This window comes from Oryctolagus cuniculus, chromosome X (assembly GCF_964237555.1).
Source record: "Oryctolagus cuniculus chromosome X, mOryCun1.1, whole genome shotgun sequence".
Classification (NCBI taxonomy): domain Eukaryota; kingdom Metazoa; phylum Chordata; class Mammalia; order Lagomorpha; family Leporidae; genus Oryctolagus; species Oryctolagus cuniculus.
The window spans coordinates 10,458,324-10,470,641 of NC_091453.1; the positions used below are offsets into that span (position 1 = coordinate 10,458,324).

At 45.3% G+C, this 12,318-nt stretch overlaps 1 protein-coding gene across 2 annotated transcripts in view; it reads left to right on the forward strand.

Moving 5' to 3' along the window:
• Positions 1 to 687: 687 nt before the first annotated feature.
• Positions 688 to 12,318, forward strand: part of LOC100345369 (transcription factor SPT20 homolog) — a 90,823-nt gene continuing 79,192 nt past the window's right edge. For both annotated transcript variants that reach the window (XM_070067215.1, XM_070067214.1), the window contains exon 1: positions 688 to 829. The gene's annotated coding sequence lies outside the window, so the exon portion shown is untranslated. The remainder of the gene's footprint in view (positions 830 to 12,318) is intronic.

Sequence of the window (12,318 nt, forward strand, 5' to 3'; positions counted from 1 at the left end):
TTTCCTTCCTTTATTACTTTCTTTCCTTTATTTTACTTTCCTTCTTGAAAGACAATGTTAACAGACATCAGTTGGAAGTTCAAAGCTGTTTTCCCTTTGCAGATATTAGTCTGTTATCTTTTTGCATCCATAAAAAACCCCCAAAAGGAAATCTTTTTATTATAAATATTGTAAATTTTACAGAAAAGTACGGAGTAATAAGCCCTCAAGCATTTATCACTTGACTTCAGTAATCAGGAATATTTTTGCATTCATTTCACTGATGGGAAATCTCACATCAATCCCATTTTCATGCCTTTTTGTTTTCTTCTTCTTTATTCTGGCATCTGGACATGGGTCTTTTTTATTAAGAATCTTGATTAGAAGTGAGTGGTCTTTCTCAATCTAAGGGCTTGTGTTTTGGTTCAGTTCTGGGAATTTCTTTTCTGCTATTTTTTAAAATATTGTTTCAGTTGTCTCCTGGAGATTCTTCTAGAGGAGCTAAACCTTTTTTTCATGTGGCTTTTACAGTTTCTTTTATTCTTCTTATGCCTTTATCTCCTTGTGTTCTGAGAAAATTTCTCCAAGTAACCTTTCAGCTTTGTAATTTATCATGCAGCTGTATATGGTTTGATACTCACTGATAGATTTTTCTTCCTAAGCTGCTGCTGCGTTGTGGTTACAGTGCTTGACTCTGTACTCCTCTCCTCCAGGAGGATTGTCCTGGGTGCACGTGGGGTGGAGATGCTCTCCCAGCAGGCCTGGCTGGCAGAGAGGCTGGTCACACAGGAATACTGGGGCTGCGGCGGGAGCCGGGGCTTTCCAGCGGGGAGGGCCGTGTCTCTCTTAGGTAAGGATCTCTGTTATGACTAACAAAACCCAACTGATATTCTAAACAGAAAAGGAATTTTATGTCTACGTTTTATTGAGGAATGGAATGAAATACTTAAAGGGCATTAATGCATTATACATCTCAATTAAGTTTTACCTCTGTATGCGTTTGTGTAGTCACCACCCAGATGAAAATACAGACTATCCTTAGCCTTCCAGAAGTGTTTTGCACCTCTTCTTAGTCAGTGTTTATCTCTTCTCCCAACAGAAGTAACCATTTCCTCTGCTTTCTAGCACCGTTGGTCAGTTTTCCTGCTTGAGCGTTACACGCACAGAATCACGCCATTGTTGTCTTACTTCCTCCACAGCACATAATATCTCTGAGGTTCGTCCTTGTTGTGTATGTAAGTTGCCGTTTTTTGTTGCAGTGTAACATATTATTGGATGAATAGACCACAGTTTATATATTTGCATTCCTAATGATGTTTATCCCAGTTTTATTGGATTTTGTTTATTTATTTGTAGAGATTCATTTATTTATTTGAAAGAATTACAGAGAAAAGAGTGGAGAGAGAGAGAGGCAGAGACCTCTTTAAAAAAAGAAAAACATAAGCATAGATTTCAAAGAATTTTGCACCAAAATCAATGTCTCTTTTAATTCCATCTTCCGTGAACTTTCTGAAGCTACAGTTTGCGCCTGCACTGGTGAGAGCCAGATTCTAGAATCTGAATGCTGGATGCTGGATGCTGATGCCACCCTCAGCAGAACAGGGCTTCCATGTGTCCCCTGCTTCTTCACCTTGGTCACTTTTGAATCACCGATTCAGGGTGTCTGATGTACAAGCCCTAGGTCAGGTGTGAATTGCCTGCGTGGGAAGCTGAGAAAGGAACTTGTCTGGCTTTTACTGGGGAGTCAGGGCTAACAACGGAAGAGCGTTCCAAAGATGGAACCAAGAACCTTAACAAAATCCCCTGGCAATGTGATGTTCGAGACTTGTTGTAGATGTAACTTAGGATTACTACAGAAGAACTCATGTGATGACTTTTCCACAACTTAGCGATTTTTAAAAAGATTTATTTATTTCTTTGAGAGGCAGAGTTACAGAGGGGGAGCAAGAGAGAGGGAGAGAGAGAGGGAGAGAGGGAGGGACAGAGGGAGGGAGGGAGGAAGAGAGGGAGGGAGGGGCCTTCCATCTGCTGGTTCACTCCTCAAATGGCCACAACAGCTGGAGGTGGGTCGATCCGAAGCCAGAAACCAGAAGCTTCTTCCAGGTCTCCCATGTGAGTGCAACAGCCCAGGACTGATAAGTAGAAAATGGGTACAAAGTGTTTTATGACTAAAACAAAATGTGAGTCTCAGTATATTGATGAAACTCATGTGAAATTAACATTTGTATAATTCAAAGGGCTGTAGGAGGTTTCTTTTCTTTTGGTTTTGACAGTTATTTGATATAGAAAAACAAAGAACACCCTTGCATTTTTAATATGTGTATCTTAACCTGGCAGCTTCTGAAGAGCTTGTCCGATAGGTGGCAGTACTGCCTAAGAGCAGCTGGAAAGTTGTCCAGGCTGCCTCCAAGCAGTAGTTCTCAAACTGGGGTGGGCAGCACAGGGACCGTGCTGGGCCCTCCCCGCAGTTTCTGACTTAGTAAGTGTCTGAGTCTGTTAGTGCTGCTTGAACAAGTTACCCGACGACACTGGGTCATTTGCGAAGAGTAGAATTGTATTTCTCACGGTTCTGGAGTCCGGCACCTCCTCTCCGATGAGGTGGATGGCTTGTTTATGCTCCTGGGCAAGAACAGCCTCTGCCCCAGGCATTAGATTGCACTCCCACCCAAGGATAAAGTTGCGCCATCCTCCCTCCCTCTCGGCTGCCTCGCTGCTTCCCTGCTAATCACCGTATGAAATAGCTGCAAGAGTTGCTTGTGTTCACTGTCACCAATTTCTTTGTTCCTTTTCTTCTATGAACCCACTCACCTCTTTTGTCTTCTCTCTTCTTTTAAAATAATTTGTATTTATTTCTTTGGGAGGCGTGTGTGTATGTGTGTGTGTGCGCGCACACAGATTGAGAAACAGTGAGTTTCCATCCATTGGTTCACTCTCCCAATGCCTGCAACAGCTGGGGCTGGGCCAGGCTGAAGCCAAGAGCGGGGGACTCCATCCAGTTTTCCGATGTGGGTAGCAGGGACCTAATTACTTGAACCATCACTGCTCTCTTCCAGTATATGCATTAGCAGGAGGCTAATCAGTAGCAGTCAGGACTCAATCCAGGCACTCTGATATGGGATGTGGGTGTCCCAAATGGTGTCTGTACTGTGACAAATGCTCGCTTCTTTTCTTCTCCCTGCGATCACTCTTTCTTGTCTCATTTTCGGATTTCTCCTCACCTTCCCAACTTCAAGTGTTAAAGCGCCCTACAGTTTAATTTTTAGATCCCTTTTGTAACTACTCTCATTTTCTAGTGATGTAATTTAAGGTCTTGGAGCTTTACCTACCATCTGTATGCTGACAGTGCCTCAATTTATATCTGCAGCCTGGGGCCATGTCCCTCCAAATCTGAACACCCAACTGCCTACCTAGCGTCTCTGCTTGTATATGTCCCCTCACTTACCTGTCCCAGAGAGCATCTTTGGTATGTAACCCCATCCCCCCTCCAAGCTACTCTGGCTAACTTCCCACCTCAGTTAATGGCAGCATTTGTTCAAGACACAGACTTTGGCATCATCTTTGATTTCCTTCTTTCACAACCCACATCCAGTCTGCTGGGATCCATCTTCAGAATAAACAAATTCACCACCTGCCTTACCTTCTTTCTGCTCCTGACCGCTTGCATGCTGATCCAAGCCTTCTTCATCCCTCACTTATTCCAATAGCCATCCCCTGAAATTTCATATCTTCTTGCCTGCTTTATTTTTCTTCTTACCACATGCTGCTCTCTAAAATACCGTAAATCTTGTTTATGTATCTTGTTTACTGTTTGTAAATGACTTGAAGGTAAGCTATTGGGAAGTTGGGGGGATTCTGGAGGATCAATAATGTGTAATTGAAAATAGTAGTTAAAATGTATCCTATGTCTAACATATGATAGTAGATGCTGAGTATTTGTTAAACAAATGAATGAACCAAAGTATGACTAATTGACTAACTAAATGAATAGATGAATGAAGGTGAAGTAGCTCCTGAACCAGGCCCTCCAGTATGGGATGTGGACATTCTAAGCGGCGTGGTAACCAATGCATCAGATGCCCATTGCTATATTTTTAGCTCTTTTCTCTCTCCCTTCCTTTGGTAGTTCCTCTGACGTTCCGTGTTCTCCCATGGCATTTTCTGCAGCCTTTCATGGTTTATTTTTTTTTAAAAGATTTTATTTATTTGAGAGGTAGAGTTATAGACAGAGGGAGGGAGGGAGGGAGGGAGGGAGAGAGAGAGATCTTTAATCTGCTGGTTCACTACCCAAATAGCTGCAAAAGCCGGAGCTGTGCCAATCTGAAGCCAAGAGCCAGGAGCTTCTTCTGGGTCTCCCACGTGGGTGCAGGGGCCCAAGGACTTGGCCCATCTTCTGCTTTCCCAGGCCATAGCAGAGAGCTGGATGGGAAATGGAGCAGATGGCACTAGAACCAGTGCCCATATGGGATGCCGGCGCTGCAGGTGGAGGCTTAACACCGCAGCACCAGCTGCCATTCATGGTTTAAAAGCGGATGCTGAGCACTTAGTTTCAGATGAGCCTGAGTGTCCAACCCCCTTGTCGGTCTCCTTAGGTGCTTCTTCATTTAATGATAAAACTTATTCTCAAAGAAAAAATTATATTATTGTAAAAATTAAAAGAAAAATAAGAAAGGAAGTAGGAGGAGGGATGGGAGGGAGGGAGAATGGAATGGGAAGTGTTACTATGTTCTTGAAACTGTATGCATCAGATACACGAAACTTGCTCCATTTATATAAATAAAAATTTTAATAAAAAAATAAAAGCATATGTTGCTAAGAGCCCGTTGTGAATTGGCCTCAGGAGTTATCTGTTCTCCAAGAACAGTATTTCACCAGGCTCTGGGCTTCGGCCTGGCCCTAGCCATTGTGGCCATTTGGGGAGTGAACCAGTGGATGGAAGATCTCTTCCTCTCTCTGTAACTTTGCCTTTCTAATAAATAAATGCATCTTTTAAAAGGATTATGTATAACTCTGTACACATATACACAAAAATGTGCATACGGTTTTCCTGGTCTCTGTACCCTATCCCCAGGCCCTGAAATTAAGCCCTGATAAGTGCTGAGCTCAGTAAATATTTGTTAAATAATTGGATGTATAATTGAATGGTGCGTTCAGTGATCTCTTGAGGGTTTAATTCACAGGCCACATGTATGAGCATCGTGACAATCATTTCAGTGATCCCTTTGCCAAGGAAGAATTGTGTTCCAGAAAGTTGAGGTTGTCAGCGGGGTGGCTTTCAGAAAAGCACAGCACTGCAGTATCCATTGCTTTATAAAAAGCAGATGAATTGTAAAACATTAAAAAGGCAGTGTTGGACCAGGAATCTGAGTCTAGGATTCTGTAGATCATCCAACAGCTAGAAGCTTGACTTTCAAAGTCAACCACTTCTCTGCACTTCTGTCTGCTTGTTTTTAGTAAAGTGATACTGGATTAATAGTTCTTCACTGCTTTTTGTTTGCGAACTCCTTTGCAGGTCTGATGGCTAAGAAATTAGCTCTCTAGGGGCCGGCGCCGTGGCTCACTTGGTTAATCCTCCACCTGCAGTGCCAGCATCTCATATGGGCACTGGGTTCTAGTCCTGGTTGCTCCTCTTCCAGTCCAGCTCTCTGCTGTGGCCCAGGAGGGCAGTGGAGGATGGCCCAAGTGTTTGGGCTCCTGAACCCGCATGGGAGACCAGGAGGAAGCACCTGGCTCCTGGCTTTGGATTGGCGCAGCGCCAGCCGTACCGGCCAGTTGGGGATTGAACCAACGGAAGGAAGACCTTTCTCTCTGTCTCTCTCTCTCTCACTGTCTATGACTCTACCTGCCAAATAATAATAATAAAAAAAGAAATGAGCTCTCTGTCCTTAGTAATGCACATTTACGTGTAAACACAAAAATCCGTGTTCAGTTTTCCTATTCTCTCTGCAATCCATCCCCAGACCCAAAATTAAGGTCATGTGCCAGGAAACTCCCTTAACTGTCTCTCACTTTGAGTGAGAGAAATTTCTGAAACTGTAATGTCTGACTTAGAGAAAATTTCAAGGTTGTAGTGTTGTTCCAAGGGCTCTTCCATTGTATGATCTCAGGAAACTATTCCAAAACTCCATCCCAAATATAATATTTGACATTTAAATTCTGAAATAGGTCTCCCTCCTGTGAGCCCAATTGCAATTTTTGGCTCCTTGAAGTAATTTTTACATAATAGAAAGGAGTGTGCTATGCATTTTTTTCTTTTGTAAAAGTTTATTTATTTGCTGCCATGAAGGGAGACAGAGAGGGAGAGACTGAGAGATCTACCATCTGTTGATTTACTCCTCTAATGCCTGCAACAGCCAGATCTGAGACAGGCCAGAGCCAGGGACCCAGAACTCCATTCGGATCTCCCACGTGGGTGGCAGGGCCCTGATGACTTTGACAATCACTGCTGCCTCTAAGGATCTGCATTAGCAGGAAGCCGAGACTGGGAACCATAGCTGTTACTTGAAGCAGGCACTCTGATACAGGAGGCAGGCGTCCAACCTGGCATCTTAACCACTACACCAAACGCCCAGCCCAGGACACAAATTTTTAAATGGTAATTCTAGACTAGCTTACCTATAGTTCCTACAAAAGCCCAAAGAATTTGCTTTTAAAGGGATATGTTTCAGAACCAAGACAAATGAGTGGGTGACTGTGAAGGTGACTGAGTGGGCCCGCACACACAGGCTTCTCTGTTCCTGGTCCATCTCTATGAATCCCTGCCATCATCCTTTCCATCGTTCCCAATGCACCAAGTTCAACCTTAACCCACCCATAAGCTCCTTTCCGGGTTCACAGATCCATTACTGTCCCGGGTTTTATGGTGTCGCACCCACTGAGCCCATAGATGCTGCCACACTGGTTTGGCAAACCAGCTAGTTTGGTTAAAACCCACCAGATTCAACCAGTGGAATCACTCAGATGACCTTGACCTCAACTTGCATGACACAGCATTCTGCTCTGGGGATGGTGCTCCTTGAAAGCTAGCAGGGGTCACTTCCAAGGGCTGCAGGGAGCCTCTCACTCATCCTGGGAAGAGTTAAGGCAGGCAATGGCTAAATGCAGCGCTTGCATTGCAGAACTCAAACCAGCACGTGGAAGCCGCAGCTCCTCTCTTTGACCACAGAATGAAGACAAGAAAAAGAGTAACTGAAGAGGAGTAAGTGCCTGTGAGGGGAGCAATTCCTCACTCAGGGCAACGTTAGCCTGGAATAATGCGGAATTCAATAGAAACGTGTGTTACATCCCTTGGGAACCAGATCCCTTCACCACAGCTAGTGTTATTACAATGAATATACAAGAAATTAATGATTTGCTGTTTAGTTACCTTTCTCCCTTCCCCCAACACCTTTTCTTCAGCTTTAACTAACTGGTCTGGAGCCAACCGCGACATCAGTTTAGTAATGACTTTAAGCACCATTTACGCTGCTATCATGGCAATTTAAATTGTCACTTTCTATTAAAAGGTCTACCTCAGAATGGTTTTAAGTGAAAGCGTTCCACACTGACAGTGCAATTAAACAAGAAAAAAAATCCTTTCTCGGGATGTCAGTGCAAACGCATTTTAAATAGCGGTTCAGCAGTGCCTTGCTAATTTAAACTACAGTATTGCTTTCTATGAAAGAATAGAAGCTGATTTGGGTTTTTTTCTCCTCCCTGTACTGTGTGACAGTTTGAATTGGCACCGTGTCCCAGTCAAAGCCCTGATGTGCCAATGGGGTCTCTGAACCTAAAGTGTACCCCTGCCATGGCAGGCATTAAACAGAAATAATCTACCCGTGTGATGGGGAAGCATCACCTTTCACAGCGTTTGCTTTTAAAATTGCCCTTTTCTGCTCCGCCGTGCCTCTTGCAAACTGTGGCCTCACTTGCTCTCCAGGGATAGAACCAGGAGTTACAGAGGATCTGCTTTATCCACACAACTTCCAGATTCCAAAATGGAACGTCGCCCCTGGAGCAGCTGGAGTGTGGAACGCGATTCCAAGGATAGGTGTGTGAGCCTTTCTCCTCCTTCCCCGCCGAAGGCTGAGTTTTGAACCTCACGTGGTTTATGCATTTCCCCAACCTCTTCTTCAGTTTGGTCGAGGAGAGACCCTTCAGGCACTTCAGGCTTTGGATGCATTTGAACACATCAGATGGTAGCGGAGCACAAATGTTGAATGCGCCCGTACAAAATAACACGTTTCATCCACCTCATTTGTCTTCTGGACTCCCGGAGCCCCAATAGTCCATAATTCCCAGGCATTTGGCTTAGATAGATTCCAGCTATCAGAGAGAATAACACAATTACATTCTTAGGTGTTGGCGCCTTAAATTAGAAGCTGAAGAATATTTGAACAGCAGGAATGGCTGGCATTTTATTTTAATGGTCTCGAAGTGTTTCTAGCCTCTCCGAGAGCACCTTATGTCATGAGCAATAGCCTTGCTCCGAAGCACATTGGTTTCCCCGAAGCAAGCGAGGCATCACATTTAAGTTGCTTCTGTTACGTTCTCAATTGGTATCGTTATTGCTCTGAAGGACACCGAGATAGCATCTTGAGAAAAGTGTCCCGATGATGGCTATCGAGATGCAATTTTTTATGTCTACACAATTACACTTCTAACTTCATTGTATTCCACACTTGACTGCCATGGAAAAGATGATCGATGTAAAACCAGTCCTCGCAAGAATAATACATAAGCCACTGGGATCGAAACTCATTTTTATTTTACAAATTAGGCAAACTTTCTTTTGGTTCCATTTTCTTCCCGTTAAGATACCCAATGTTTTGCATTTAACTCTGGGGCAGCTGGAAATGGAAGAAATGGCCTGTGTTTTCGGGGGGCTGATGGGCCAGGCCGGGGTCACCTCCAAAGAAGGACTGCTTCTTGAAAGGTGGACGTGCAGGGAAGACGAGAGACCCACAGGTGCTTTCTTTAGAACAAGGCACAGAGGGCAGGTGGTGCAATGAGTGAGATTCCAGAGAGGGACACAGAAGAGGTGCGCGGCAGGTTTTGTCTTTGTTTGTTTGTTTGTTTTTTTTTTTTTGTTTTTTTTTTTTTTTTTTTTTTGCCTAAAAAGATAGAAACAGATTCTGTTGCTTTAGAAGTTTGAATCAAAGTATTGGTGGGGCTGAAAGCTCTAGAAAAGATTACTCCCTTGCTGCATCCTAGCTTCTAATGGTTGCTGGCGATCTTCGGTGTCTGTCTGCTTCCTGCTGTGTCACTTCGATTTCTGCCTCTCTGTCCCCATGAGGCCATCTTGTTTCTGCGTGTGTCTCTGTGTCCTTCCTTTTCTTTAAGGATGTCAGTCATATGGGGTTTAGTCCCCATGCCAAGCTAGTATGACCTCATTTTAGTGAATTGCATTGGCAAAGATTCTATTTCTAACATTACTCATCTTACTTTTTAAATTCTTATTTGACAACAAGCTTCCATCCACTGGTTTACTCCCTAAACACCCACAATGGCTGGGGCCAGGCCCAGATTCAAGCCAGGAGTCAGGAACTCAGTTCAGATCTCCGACCCTGGGTGGCAAGAACCCAACTACTTGAGCTGTCACCACTGCCTCCCAGAGTGTGCATTAGCAGGAAGCTGAGGAGTTCATGGTGGGTTTTGGCATCTCTCATCTTTTTGACCCTTCCAGTTCTGGCTGCAAAGACAGTGTCAAGAGAAATGAGCAAAATGGGCCACTTGCTTTATTGCCCGAAGCACAGTAGGGATTGCAGTATGTGGCAAGGCCTCTGCTCCCCGAGGGACACCTCAGGGCTTAGGTGGCCCTTTCTCACCCACCCAGTTTTAGACTGTGAGCATGGAGAGCCGAAGGTTTGCTCTGCAGAGATGGGAGCTGCGGTGGGGGAGATGGTCGAGAGCCCCATCCAGGTGAGCTCAGAGTATGGGAACAGAAACAGAAGAGAAAATGGCAAGCAGGAGGTGCCATGGAGCTTGGGCTGGGCACACAGGCTGATTGGTAGCCTGCCCTTCAGAGAGCAGTGGGTGGCCACTTTCAGGATCTCCTCGAGCAGCTAGGACTCCCCCTCCTCCCCTGAGGAGGACTCGGGAGGAGGCTGGAGAGAGGGCCTGAAAATCTGTCCCTCTTCCCTAAACACGTGCCGCCTTGAGCTTTCCAGCAGCATTTGCAGAATGACACCGAGAGGTTCTCAAAGAACTCTGCAAATGCAGTTTATTGGAGGTTAGAGGCTGAAACTTACCAAAAACCGTAGAGCTGTAGTTGCTCATTTTCCTGGGCTCTCCTTGCTTCTAGCCACTTTTTGTGGGAAGAGGGGACTAACTTCTGTTCAAATGTAACGCATAAGGAAGTGCACAAAGAACAAGTGTGTGGGTTGATGAATTTTCACAACGTGGACATGGTGTAGATGGAGCCCAGATAAGGAATCGAGCCCCCACCCCCACCCCCGGCTCCCTGTGCTGCCCTTGACAGAGAACCTAGAAGCAGCACCAGAGGAGGGGCTATGTGTTCCTGAAAGCAAGTGATGGGGAATTACTTGGCAAAGAGTTTTCTCCTGGTGGAAACAGGACTAGCCACGGACGTAGGCTTTCACCAGCAACATCGGGAGCTGCCTGGACCATGGGATAATTGTGCCCCTGGCCACAGTCTCCTATTTGGTGCCATGCTGTAGTTTTTTTTTTTTTTTTTTTTTTTAGCCTATGCTGAGCCTATGAAGATCTGCTAGAATAGAAGTCATTTCTCAAGCTAATTGCCCACTCTGGCTGGCACATACACAAGGCAACTTGAAAAAGTTCATAGAAAATAGAGTTAAAGGCTAAGTTTATTTTGGTTCAGATAATTGAAGTCCACGAATGGTTTTTCATAATATGTATTTCCTTGAACTTTTTGCATACCCCTTGTATACACAACACCAAGGTTATTTTGAGGCCGAAGACTTCCAGATGGCCTCCCCTAGACTCATTCTGCCTTGCCTTTGTCCAAGTACTGATGAAATGGACGAGGTAGCTGGCGAAATGAAAATTGATCTTGAAGGCAAGAAGCTTGTATCGAGGCAATATTTTAAAGTAATTTCTTGGGAAAGAAGTAATTTGATGAAAGCTTTGTTTTTATGTTTTGGAGTTAAAGCAATTTTCCCTTGTTACATTTAGAAATGTTGTGGATTCAATTAAATCCACTACATTTATTGAACTGATTGAAGAAAGTGCTATGTGCATTGAAAGAATAAAAAGCCTGGTTCCTGCTGTTTGAGAGAATGCTCTAACTCTCGGTGGCTTTTATTATTTTTTTTTTCCCATTGCAGCAAAATATATGTAGCATGAAATTTACCATCTCGACCGTATTGTAGCGTCCGGCTCAGTGGCATTGGATCCACTCCTGCTGCCATTGCTACTCTGAGTCTGCAGAACTCTTCCTCTTGGAAAACGGAAACCCAGTCCCCGTCAGACGGTGGCTCCCCTCTCCCCCCAGGCCTTGGCAGCCCCCGCGCTACTCTCCGTCTCAGCGAGTTTGACTGCTCTGCATGCCTCATATGAGGTGGATCAGGCAGCGTTTGTCTTTCCTGTACTGGCTGCTTTCATTGAGCCAGATGCCCTCCAGATTCACCTATGGTGCTGCTTGTGGTCAGCATTCCCTTCCTTTTTAAGGTTAAGCAGCACTCTTTGTTGCTCTCAAATTCTTCATCTGTCTTGTAGTATGAGTGTGATTATTAAAATATGCCGTCCTTGGGACTGGTGCTATGGCACAGTGGGTTAACGCCCTGGCCTGAAGCGCCGGCATCCCATATGGGCACCGGTTCGAGACCTGGCTGCTGCACTTCTGTTCCAGCTCCATGCTATGGCCTGGGGAAGCAGTAGAAGATGGGCCAAGTCCTTGGGCCCCTGCACCTGCATGGGAAGACCTGAAGAGGCTCCTGGCTTTGGATTGGTGCAGTTCCAGCCGTTGTGGTCAACTGGGGACTGAGCCATCAGATGGAAGACTTCTATCTCTCTCTCTCTCCCTCCCTCCCTCCCTGCCTCTCCTCTCTCTATGTAACTCTTTCAAATAAATAATTTTTTTTTGACAGGCAGAGTGGACAGTGAGAGAGAGAGACAGAGAGAAAGGTCTTCCTTTGCCGTTGGTTCACCCTCCAGTGGCCGCTGTGGCCAGCGTGTTGCGGCCGGCGTATTGCGCTGATCCGAAGGCAGGAGCCAGGTGCTTCTCCTGGTCTCCCATGGGGTGCAGGGCCCAAGCACTTGGGCCATCCTCCACTGCACTCCCGGGCCACAGCAGAGAGCTGGCCTGGAAGAGGGGCAACTGGGACAGAATCTGGCGCCCCGACCGGGACTAGAACCTGGTGTGCCGGCACCGCAGGCAGA